The 13,353-nt window shown below is 36.4% G+C and overlaps 1 pseudogene; it reads right to left on the bottom strand.

Annotated features, from left to right (window-relative positions):
- Positions 1 to 11,553: 11,553 nt before the first annotated feature.
- Positions 11,554 to 11,652, bottom strand: LOC132301985 (small nucleolar RNA R71; annotated as a pseudogene).
- Between the last annotated feature and the right edge of the window lie 1,701 nt (positions 11,653 to 13,353).

Genomic DNA, 13,353 nt, shown 5'->3' with positions numbered 1-13,353 from the left:
ACTTGCCACTACCATGTACCTTATTCTTATTATCTCATCACAATCAACATGTTTTCAATCACTTTCACATTTCATTTACATGATTAGATCACATAATTATTCTGCATACATGGCCATGTAACACAAATTTTAGCATTTAAACACGTAAACATGTGAACATTTAGCAAGAAAGCATGTCTTTCAAAACTATAAACACATAAGCAAATAACAAGTAAGAATGCTCCTTACAACAGTAAACACTTAAACATAAAACTAGTAGTCAATGCAAGTCAACCTTCTATCCCAATCTAGGTAAGCCACCACCCATCATCCAAAAGGTGTTCAAACCTAAAGCTCTAATACAAAATCTGTAAGGACCCAAACTCGGGGGTCCGGATCGCTAACTAGGTCTCGACCTGTGAACACCCAAGGTTAAAATGGTCATTTTATATTAAGTATGATAATTTGATCCTAATCTGGTAAAATAAGGTTTATACAATCCATCTTAGTTATTTTATAACATTATAAAAGGTTCTACGGGCATTAGTCATGGTTTGTCCAAAAGTGCCCCTGTTCAGTTCAAGGGAAATCCTGATATTGTCTCACTAAAATAGACATATCTCTTAGCATGATTGGAATATGAAGACGAGGCTGGTAGCACTAGAAAATGGACTAAAAAAACTTGAAAATGGACTCAAGAGTGACCCCATTTGGGTTTGAAACAAATAAGTTATGATTGCTCAAAATTAGGGGTTCAACGCTAAAAGTCTCTAAGGCAAAATGATTCTGGGAGACCTGAACCAGTTCAGGATACTTGAACCAGTTCAACATGGATAGTATTCCCACGTTGGGAACCAAATTTCACCCCTAAACCAGTTTAAGGGGCGCTAAATCGGTTCAAGGGGGGCTGAACCGGTTCCACATGGACAGAATATTGAAAATAGCCCATAAAAGCCTAAATTGAGTGCTTATGGACATGGGCACCTCTTTAATCCCATGGAAGGTCATTAGGGTGCTTTCTAACCTACTCAAACATGATATATATACAACATCCAAAGTTTTCATTACACCTATAGATATAAATATACAAAATCATTCAATCACCTACCTAATTCAATTCCCGTTCACTTGAGTTACATAGTCAAAATAGTCCATTTATATTCATAATTCGTTTTGTCATCCGTGGTTAAAATAACTCATTACATCATTGTCCAAAATATACATAATTTAGTCCCAAAAGAATAAGATTACAAATTTAAAACCCTTAAGATCGAAATTATAACATTTTACAAGAAAACTACATAAATTATGCATTAATTTCAAACACATAGGAGAATGCTGCCGTTAACCCTAACTATGCTTGTGAGATTCCATCACCAACCACAACTCCGTCATAACCTGAAAAATGTTAAAGGAAGGGGGTGAGCATGGAGGCTCAGTAGGAGATGCCTAAGGCACCAACTTTAGACTCCCTTGAGCCACACATCACACTAACGGGATAAATAGGAAACTAGGATCATACTTGGGGTTTTTATAGCATTTAATCCACAAATCAATAACACAATAGCATTTTGGCAAGTCAATACAAATATGTAAAAAATGCAATGTATTGCCCCACATTCTCCCAACCTTAGTCTCTACCAACCCAAACTTGGCCTACACCGGCCCTAAATTTGGTCTCTACCGACCCCAAACTCACATTTGAAAACCCGCTAACTGACTTTACCAAGGCGAGATTCATAATTATCCCTGGTTCCAAATTCGGCAACCATTTGGGGCTTAGTATCAACTTTTTCACGTCCGAAACCGGCACACGCTCCCTCTAGGTCAAAATAGCACCGGACTCACAAAATTCGGTATAAAAATCATTTCAAAATCTTTTTCTCATTCCCACTTCCCGCAATGTCATACATGTGCCTCATTTTATCAAATTGATTTCAATCTCATCATAATGTCAATAATGGCATAAATATAGTATTTTTTAGCAAATCAATTCAACATGGCATTTAATGGTAATTTAATACAATTATGACATTTATTCCAAAACAAACATGAACATGATACTTATCCATTATTTAATCATAGTCATAGCATTTTCATTTCACTCAAAATATAAGCATGTTCTTCATGGAATACACACATACACAAATTATACAAGATTCTTCATTTAAACAACTTTGCACCAAGCCACATCTTATACATCTTTAACATGAATTAAACATATAATTACCATACATCAAGGAATGAAATCTCAAGGAATCAAAGAAAGAATGTTCACATGAAGGCAAAGTTTGAGGCATTAGAAATCCCTACCTCAAAGAAGCTAGTCAAACATGCTCTTATGCCAAACCTACTTTCGAAATCTCCAAACACCCTTGCAATATTGGCCTCAATTTAAATCTTTTGCCAAGCTCTCCAACTTCTCCTTCTTGCTCATGCTCAACATCTCACCTTAACCTCTCCAAATCAAGGATTTAAACATAATAGACATATTTGTGTATATAGATATGTAAGAATATAGAGAGAGAAGGAGAAAACTAGAGAGAGAGAAAGGAACTTATGAAAACGAAGAGGAAAAATGGGGTTTTAGTCTTCATTTTGATGGGTGGACACACTTATGCCAAGTTACCTTTTAGCCCTCCTTCTTCTAGTTTAATACCAATAAGCTCCCCAAAATATCTCCCTCTAATGTATGCTTACATATATATGTATATGTGTGCTAAATGACCACAACGACCCTCAAAGCAAATGAGAAAATCGGGAGAAGTCAAAAATTGTCCTGACTTTCGAAAAATTCTAAAATCAATCCTATTGCCTCTAACTGCCTTCAAATAATAAAAAATGAACTTTTAAAACCCTACGCTCAGGCAAATGACTAAAATAGCCCTCAGGACCCACGTGGCACTCAAAACGCGGTACAAAAAATAATTAAAATAAAATTTTGAAAAAATCCAAAAAAATTCGGGACATTACATGGACATAACGATCTTTGTTTCCAATTTTGGTATTGATACAAGTATAGGAGGGTAACCATTTCGTGAATATCATTATTTTGTATCTAGACGTATAAGCATTTTATATGTAACCATGATGGCTTCATCCTTGTAATCCTATTTTGTTTTGTATGACTAAGTGTAATTTGGGCATGTATGTTGACTTTAGTTCCATGGTGTGCCCTCGTCAATGCACCCAATTGCATGCAGATGAAGTGTGTAGTGTGGCCAAGTTTAAATTTATAGAATGACATTACTACTTCCAACTAAAAATATAGCTAGAGTGAGTAGGGATCGTCCCAAGGGAAAGGAGGTGTATTTGTGTTGGAAATTAATGTCGGATTAGTAGGTCGAATGATCAAAGATGGTTGGAGATTGGTTAATTACACTACAATGCAATTAAAATTAATGCAAGTAAATAGCAATCTAGAAAATGGGGAAAAGATATAGGAGATAGCTTTTGGGGTTTAGAGCCACCACTAAGCTTTACTTCATCAAACACTAGCAATTGTACCTTAATGGGGAAATTTAAATTGTACCTTGTGTGTGTGTAACATTTAATTGAAACTAAACATGGATGGCAAATAAGTATAGATTTTCTAGCCAATTTTAATGAAAAGCACAACCTATCAAATAAGAGCAATATCCATTCAATTAAACCACAATTAATGCACACACAAATATCTAGAGACATGCACTCTTTGCATTCACAAGTATGGAACATCAAGAAATAAGAATAGATTGTTCACCTACATAAGAAATTAAAGCAATTACACTACAACTAGGCTAGAGACATGAAATTAAACTAATTAAACTAGAGATGTGATATAATCCATCAAGAAACAAGTGTGAACCATTAAATAAATTACAAGAGTGTTCCATTAAGCACCATGCCTTGACCATTACTAGATTAACATCATCAACACACATAAACATGCATCAATTTCATTAAATCTAGAGACAAAAACATGAACATTAATTCTAGCATACATAGACATATGACTAGAGCCAAATGATCAATTGAAAGCATTAATCCATACAAATCAAGTAGAAATTACAAGATCTATATTTATTCATGGTCAAAACATTTATTACAACTAAAATCCCCAAAAATACATAAAAGCTAGGTTTGAGAATCAAGCCCGGGGCTATCTCTAGCCCCAAGAGAAGGATTTAGCCACTCATTGTAGTGGTCATGGAACCCTCAAAGGCTAGCTTGGAGGTTGGCATCATCATCTTCATCCTTGTTTTATTCCCAAAAACCCTAATTCTAGAGAGAGGAAAAATATTTTTTATATTTGGTAATTCTCTCTATTACAATGATGTTCAATGATGAGCACTGAAAAGTGCGCAATTAAACCCCTTAAGCTTAGGTATTCTAGGACCTTTATCTATCTCATTTTTCTGTCTTAGACTAATTTCATGTTATTGCCCTTTTTAGGTATTTATCCCAAAAATAAGTTAATTCAGCCAAATAAGAGCTTAAAAGAAGCAATCCCAAGTTGAATGGAAGAAAGGAAGCAAAATGAAGCAAAGTGTGGAAAATCAACAAGTTCGATCGATCTCAACATTCCTTCAATCGATCCGAGAAATATCGATCTAGACACTTCAAGATGGATCCAAGCCTTTGTCCTTATCCAAAAGATTCCGCCATGTTCGATCGATCCAACTTATCTTCGATCGATAAAAAATATTCGATCTTATCCACACCTACCACCCCACCTACAACTCTTATCTCTTTCCAAAAATATCCCAAAATATCTCAGAGATTTGTCTTTATTTAAAAAGGCACCGCCAAGGATGATCGATCTCTGCAGCATTCGATGGATCTCACCAATGTTCGATCGATCTCAACATAGTTCGATCGATCAAACCTCCTCAAGTCCAAAAAAAATAAATTCCAGCTCATTAAAAGTTGGCTCATGGTATAATCATTGCAAGGACCCTAGTGTACGAATCCAGACCATTGGGTGTGACACTTGAGCCTCCTATATAAGGATTTTAAGCCATTTTTACACATAGTTTTGGAGGATTGAAAAAATCTTCAATACACATTTCATATCTCATATCTTAGATAGGAGGCTAGAGACTAGAGAGCTTTTACACATCTTTGGGAGTTCTTCCATTCTTCTAGGATTTTCATCAAGAAGGAGGTCATGCCTACCATTGAGATAGCCGTTGAGGGTTGGATGACTACTTCAATGAGTGGCTAGACATCTACTTGGGGCTAGAGTAACCCCTAAGTTTGCTTCCTAGACCTAGTGTTTTGTATATTTTTGGGGATTTGCTTGTAATAAATGTTTTGATCTTGGATTTATATATATATCTTGTGGTTTCTACTTGATGTGTATGGATTAATGTTTTCAATTGATTATCTACTTCTAACCATATGTCTATGTATGCTAGAATGGATGATTCATATACTTTTCTCTAGATTTAGTGGAGTTTATGCATGTCTATGTATATGGATGAAGTTAATCTAGAGATGGTCAAAACATAGTGCTTAATTGAACACTCTTGTAATTTATTTAATGGTTCACACTTGTTTCTTAATGGATTGTGCCACACCTTCAGCTTACTTAGTTTAATTTCCATGTCTTTAGTGTAGTTGTAGTGTTGTTGCTTTAGATTCATAGATAGGTGGACAATCTATCCTTATTCCTTGGTGTTCCATACTTATGAATGCAAATGGTGTATGCTTCTAGATAGTTGCATAAATTGTGGTTTCATTGAATGGACTTTGGTCTCATTTGATAGGTTGTGCTTTCCATTTAAATTGGCTAAACAATCTATACTTATTTGTCATCCATGCCTAGTTTCAATTAATGTCACACACACACACACACAAGTTACAATTCAATTTCCCCCATTAATATACAATTGCTAGTGTCTAGTGAAGTCAAACTTAGTGGTGAGCTTTAGTACCCCAAGTCCTCTCCTCTATATCTTTTTACGTACATTTTAAATTGTTAACTTTTACTTGCTTTAATTTCAATTGCATTGTAGCTTAATTAACCAAAATAACCATCTTTTGATCATTTGACCTACTAACCCTATACTTTGTTTCCATTGCAAGCACGCCTATAATCCCTTGGGATGATCCCTACTCACCCTACCTATATTTTTAGTTAGAGGTAGTAGTGGCTTTTATAAATTTAAAACTTGGCCACATTGCACACTCACACTCTTAGTGCATCTTTAAACGTTGGTGCCCGTGGCAACCACCATTCAATAAATTAATTACACACTCCTTTGAGTAAAGATTAAGTCAGAATTACAGCTTATGATTGGAGGAAATTCACAGCTACACAAATTAGGTAGAAATCGGCGCGCTTGGGAATTAGACAGCTCACTGCCAGTAGGTATTTCAATCGATCGAAGATTCTCGATCGATCGGACACTTAGCTTTGATCAATCGAAGCTGACGTGGCTCGAAAATATCTTCCAGGCTTTATCCAATTGGCTAAGCTAGCACTGCCTCATTTTGATCGATCGGGACTTCCCTTTGATCGATCGAAGTTCCCTTGGGGCATTTTTCTTAGCTTCTTTCTAACTTTGCTCCTTAGCTCCAAAATTAAGCTAAATGGCTCTTGTTAGCTTGTTTGAACTTTGTTAACTTGAAATAGGCAAAAACACAAATAAGTATCTAAGACATGAAAGTAAGATAGATGAATGGACTAAAATACCCTAGCTTAGGTGCTAAAATGCGTCACATTTGAGCACTTATCACACCCCCAAACTTAGATATTGCTAGTTCCTAGCAATGAACTACAAGGAAAATAAAGAAATAAACAACTAAGCAACTATGAACTAGAAAGCAATAAAATGATAACACCATTTTCGTAGGGAACACAATTGCATTTAGCGTATGCAATAAGCATTTTAAACCCCTAGGTTATCCCTAGTGGACGAGTGAAGTCTCGTGAGGGTTTCCAGAAATGATACCCACAAACATTGAGCTCTTTCTCACAAGAGAGACACCAATATACAAAACAAGCATTGGGAGAAAACTACCTCAAGTATGTAATTTTCCAACCCTTTCCGACCAATCTCCCAAAATCTCAACATCAAGCAAGTAAGTATGGTCCTCCATACATCAAGAAAATGATCATGTAAATCAAAACAACTCTAGAATCCTTTTTAAGTGAATCGACATCAAATATGTTGCTATCTAAGCTAACTAAAGAAATGATCACATCCTTACCCTCAAACTAGCACACAAATTTAGTACCGATCATTAAAACAAAGAGTTGACCTTTTATTAAAGCTTTATTAAACTAGGTGCGCTTATTCTTTTCACTTGATTTTTTTTTTTTTTTAAGTAATCTAAGGATCAAAGATGGAAGCATGGTGCAATGTGTTAATCTATTAAGCTTTCTAGTGATCCATGAGGTCGAGTGTTAGGTCAATGACTCCCAAACTGGACGACTTTAGGGCATTAGGCATCCACAAGGCATACAAGGAGTATTGGACTCTCAAGTCAAGCAATTTTTAAATTCTAAGTATCATGGTCCTCAAAAGATCAAAATCATAGCCTAGGACTCTCAAATCATATCACATGCATAGAAAGTAAGTGCGACATGTAAAGTATGCAAATACACCCCCAAACTTAATCTGTGCATTGTCCTCAATGTGCAAAGAAACAACAGATAATGGAAAGAGTATACCAAATGGGTGAAGCAAGAGGGACCCGGTAATGGAAGCTTAGCTTTGGAAGGCGCACCCCCAAACTTAGATTCTGAAAACCTGTCTGAAAATGGTCACACTAACAATTGTCAAAGCATATGCATCAATGATATAAATGAGAAGTAAAAGACATGTATCATAAGTGACACAAAGCATAGGATAAAATAAAGAGAGGGAAAAAGAATTTATTAATTTTTTTCTAGATCGATCAAAACATGCCTCAATCGATCGAAAATCCCATGATTGATCGAAAATCTTTGAAATACGGAGTCCTGGGAGTAAAAATTTCTGACACAAAAACGATCGATCGAAATTCATTTTGATCGATTGAAACCTCTACTTGATCGATCGAAAAGAAGCTCGATCAATCGAAATCTCCCAGGCTGAAAAACTTTAAGAATGTAGATTTTTGGAAAACTCACAACATGCCTAGAAAACTTGAATGAGATAATGAAATATCATTATTAAGATGATGCAAAAATGAAATATGAGATAGAAAATGGAGAAATAGAGTTTAGAAACTGTATTAGAACTAGGGTTAAAGTCTCTAGTCGATGTTCAAACAATCTCAAATATCAACATAGACTGGATCCACCAAGAAGGCGGATTCCACATGTCTTTGGAACACTTGCCCTTCAATGTAGGGCTTTGACCTTTGTCCATTTACTTTGAATGTAGTTCCATGTTTTAAGCTTTGTATTTCAACCGCCCCATGAGGTGCAACAGAAATGATTGATGAGCGCTGAAAAGTGCGCATTGAAACCCCTTAAGCTTAGGTATTTTAAGACCTTTATCTATCTTATTTTCCCGCTTTGTATTGATTTCATGTTATTTCCATTTTTAGGTACTTATCCCTAAAATAAGCTAACTCAGCCAAATAAGAACAGAAATGAAGCAATTCTGAGATGAATCAAGAAAGGAGCAAAGTAGAGCAAAAAGAAGCAAAAGGTGGAATTTCAGCAACTCCGATTGATCTCAAGAAAAGTTCGATCGATCCAAATTTCATCGATCTCAGCACTTCTAGATGGATCTGAGCCATGTTTGTCCCTATTCAAAGATCTCAAAGTTCGATCGATCCAACTTCATTCTCTGATCGATCGAACCATCTTGTCCTTATCCAAATGATTGATCTTATCCAGCTGTACCAACCTACCAACCACTTTTGTCCTTTTCCCAAAAATATCATCAAAATATCTCAGATTTTTTTTTTATCTAAAAAGGCGCCGCCATAGAGGATTGATCCAGCTTCAATTTGATAGATCTCAGCCATGTTTGATCGATCTTACCACAAGTTCGATCGATCGAACTTCCCAAATCCAGAGAAAATCCAAATTCCAGCTCATTAAAATTTGTCTCATATCCAATCATTAGAGGAATATTTGGTGTACGAGCCCAGCTCATTTGGGGTGATATTTGACCTACCTATATAAGGAATATGAGCCACTTTTTGAGATATACTTTTGATACTTAGAGAGATATACTTAGAGGGGAGATTTGGAGAGAATTCTTAGTGAGGAAGCAAAGGAGAAGAGGAGGCTAGAGACACCATTGGAGGCTTTTCATCAACCAAAGAGTAGATTTCTTCTATGGAGCTTGCCCTTGAGGGTTGGAAGACATCATCCATGAGTGGCTAGACATCCTTTTAGGGCTAGAGTTAGCCCTAAGCATGCTTTCTACATCTTGATTTATGTATTTTTGAGGGGATTTGTATTGTGATACATGTTTTGACACTTTTATATATATAGATCTTGTTTATTCAATGATTTATATGGCTTAATGCTTTCAATTGATCATTTCATTCTATCCATATATCTATGTATGCTAGAATAGATGTTATTGTGTTTGTCTCTATTTCTTATGTTGTTGATGTATGTCTATGTGTATTAATGCTATAGATCTAGAGATTGTCAAGACATAGTGCTTAATGGAATGTTCTTGTAGTTTATTTGATGGTTCATACTCATTTATTGATGGATTGTACCTCTCCCTTGATTTAATTAGTTTAATTTCATGTCATTAGCTCAATTGTAGTGTAGTTGTAGTTTATATGTTAAATGGGAGGACAATCCATGCTTGTTATTTGATGTTCCATACTTATAAAAGTAAGTAACATATATCTCTAACCTTGTGATGTGTTTGGTTGTGAGCTTAAAGAAAGGATTAATGGCTTAATTTGATATGTTGTGCTATCCACCATGTCGCTTAGACAATATATGCTTAATTTGTTATCCATGCTTGTTGAAACAACCATACACACACTCTTTGTTGCAATACATGTTTTTCCCCTCATTAATCATTCATTAAGGGTGTAGAATAGTTATGCTTAGTGGTGATCTCTAAACCCCAAGATCTCTCTCTTATTTTCTCTCATTTACATTTAATTGCCTACTTTAGCTTAAATTGCATCTTAGTGTAATTCAACCACCAACCAATCTTTTGATCACTCGACCTACTAATCCTAATCTTGATTCCTCAATCTAGTACGACTCATTAATCCCTTGGGACGATCCTTACTTGCCCTAGCTATATTTTTAGTGAAAGGTAGTAGTGGCAATTTCTAAATGTAAAACTTGGCCACATTCATCATAGCTCTACACCACTACCTTTTGGTAATGCACAAACTGTTGGGTTTCGGGAGTGATGACCCCAAACCTACCAAGTTTTTAGCACCGTTGCCGGGGATTGATTGATTGGCAACGTCGTATTTATGGAATCAATTAGGAATTAGTACCCTTTTGATCGTGTCTTTACTTTGCTTTTTATTTTTCTTTTAATTACTTATTATGTTTGTTCATGTTTGACTAGTTGAGTATTGAGCTAAGAAGGTGAGTAAAGGATCATCTAAGCAAAGGATCTAAGCAAGCAAGGAAAATGGCTAAAATCATAAAAAAAATTGCTAAGCTAAAAGCTAAAAAAATTTGGAGTTGAAGTGCTAAAGGACCTTTGTGAGATTTTTCTTACTTAATCCCTTAGTTAAATCGTCGGCCCACGTGGAGGCTTGTAATTCAATTCTTAGATAAATTGTGAGCCCGCGTGGAGGCATTTTATTGTTCTTTGCATATTTTTGAAAGCATGGGAGTATAGGAACATTGTATGTGAAGGAAGTTTGTTGATTGTTGATTTGTTGTGAAGGTGAAGTGTTTGTCATTATTGCTTGTTGTGTTGCATTGTGCATGCATGGTCGTAGTTCATTGAGACCCACTCTTGTCCCTTTAAATTTTTATCTTGAATCCATTGTTCAAAACCCTAGGGGAAGAGGTAGTTCTAGTCAATCCATTTCATCAATGGAAGGACACAATGAGGACCATGTGGAGGACCTTGGTCACATAGACCAACAAGGTATCCTCCACCCCAATATGCATCATGATAACATGCAAGTTCTATTAGGCATGCCGAGGCCATTTGTTCATCCACCACAACAACAAGGCCAAGTCCCATTGGGAATGCCAAGGCCAATCTATGCTCCACCACCTCTAATCATTCAAGGCAATCAAGGTGCCCATGTTGCACCTTCAATTGCTAATCCTCCCCTTGCTTTAAGAGATCACTATATGCCTAATGAATACAATGCACGCACATGTATTCAATTGTCACCATTTAGAGCACACCACTATGAGATCAAACCACAAACCATTCAAATACTTCCTAACTATCATGGACTTCCAAGTGAAGAACCTTACAAGCATTTGGATGAGTTTCTTGAAGTATGTTCCACCGTGAGATACACGGACATGCCGGAAGAGGTCTTAAGGCTTAAACTTTTTCCATTGAACCTCAAAGACAAGGCAAAATATTGGTTTAACAATCTTAGACCTTTTTCAATAACTTCTTGGGCAGATATGCAACAAGAGTTCTTGAAGAAGGACTATCCAGTTTCTAAGACCAATGCTATGAGAACTTCAATTAGGGAATTTTCACATGGGGATGGGGAAACATTTCATGAGGCATGAAAACGCTTTAATGAATTGCTTAGGAAGTGTCCACATCATGACATGCCCAAATGGCAATTAGTTCAATATTTTTTTGAGAGCTTATCGGACAATTACAAGGGCATGGTTGATGCTTCCATGGGTGGCTCTTACATTGATAGGCATGAGGATGACATGTGGCGTCTTTATGAGAGCATGAGTGAAAATTCTTTGAATCGAAACTTTATCTTCTAAGAATGGTAGGAATTCTAGTGGTTGGAAGAGTGTCGGCTTACATCAAGTCGACCACTCCAATGAAATTGCCGCCGAGATAAAATCATAATCTCAAAGGTTTGATCAATTCTTGATCAACCAAAACTCAGCAAATCAAGTATCTTCCTTCCCTAACCATTCTCATCATGCATCTAATGAGACATGTATGACTTGTTCAAGTGTTTTACATTTTACTTCCAATTATTCCCATGGACATGTGCAAAGTGAGCATAATGAACAAGCAAATGCTGTTTTTGTTAACCACAAGTGTAATGACCCGGATTTTCACGGATATTTTTTTTTTAGTTGTCTTTCCTTTCTGAGTTCAGTTCTTCTTCGCTTAGTGTCGTCTCGAGTGCTCTGGAGTGATTTTCAAGACTCTTTTTTATGGATTGACAACTTCCTTTGACAACCGAGTCGTTTCTACATGTTTCGTTTTTCGACACTTTTCTCTATTTCGTCCTTTTCCCTATTTTGTCTTTTCCCCGTTTAACACTTTGTTGGCATAACCACACTTCTTGTGTTCGAAGTTGGTTTTTGACTTCATGTATCTCCATCTTGAGTGGTTTCCATGAAATACGTATCTTTACTTTTGGAAGAAAGTACTCTGGTTGCTCCCGGTGCCCATAGGGGCATGGATGCAAAGTTCTTTCAAATTATTTTCTTTTCTTGGGGTATTTTTCGTAAATATCTTTTGACGATATTTTATTTCAGGGGTTTTTAAGAAAATATTTTTGGAAGATATTTTCATTCTGGGCCATTAGTGCAGTTTTCACTTTTTGGAGGGGCCATTGTGCAATTAACGAAAGTTATTGCTAAATACCTTGTTTTGAGCCTGGATCCTCGTATGGGATTCATTTTTACTTTTCGTCGAGTTGTGTACTCTTAGAAATTCCTTCTGCTCATTGTTTTCCAGTTTTAGAGTTTCTGGCCCCGATTAGTGCCAAACTTGTTTGGGGCATAACTTTCTGCTCGGGACTCAGTTTTTGACACCGTTTCTTCTTTTGTTCATATTTTCTCATTTTGAATCTTTTTTGTTCATAGAGTTTTATCATTTGAGTGTGTCTGCTCAAATTTCACTTTTTCAGACTCAACGGGCCCGTTCGGGTCACTTTTTGAGATTTCTATAAAAGGGGGGTGAGATATTTTATTTTTTCATCTTCCCCACTCTCTTGCATGACCTGAAGCTTCCATGGCAGCCCAAGGGAGGCTGCCACCTTCTCTCTTCTCTTTTGAACTTCATTCCTTCGTCAGAACATAGAAGGGCCTTTGCGTTTAGTGTTCGTGTTGACTACGCGCTTCTTTCACCCTTATTAGAATCCATTTATGACCATTCTTTGAGTTTGGGTTTGAAGTCAAGTTGTGATTTTGATGGGGCTTCCTTGGGGGTTATGTGCACGGTGTAGTCCCTGACAAAACCTAGAAGTTTCGTCGGATTCGGAGCGGTTTCCATTTGGTGGCTTTTGAGATTTTCATCTCAAATTGAGGTAGGGGATGTTCTAGGCTTTTGTGTG

The sequence above is a fragment of the Cornus florida genome, unplaced genomic scaffold, assembly GCF_030987335.1.
Source record: "Cornus florida cultivar Cherokee Brave unplaced genomic scaffold, ASM3098733v1 CherokeeBrave_3.0.0_Hap2_Chr03, whole genome shotgun sequence".
NCBI lineage: Eukaryota > Viridiplantae > Streptophyta > Magnoliopsida > Cornales > Cornaceae > Cornus > Cornus florida.
This window is presented reverse-complemented; position numbering and strand designations above follow the sequence as displayed.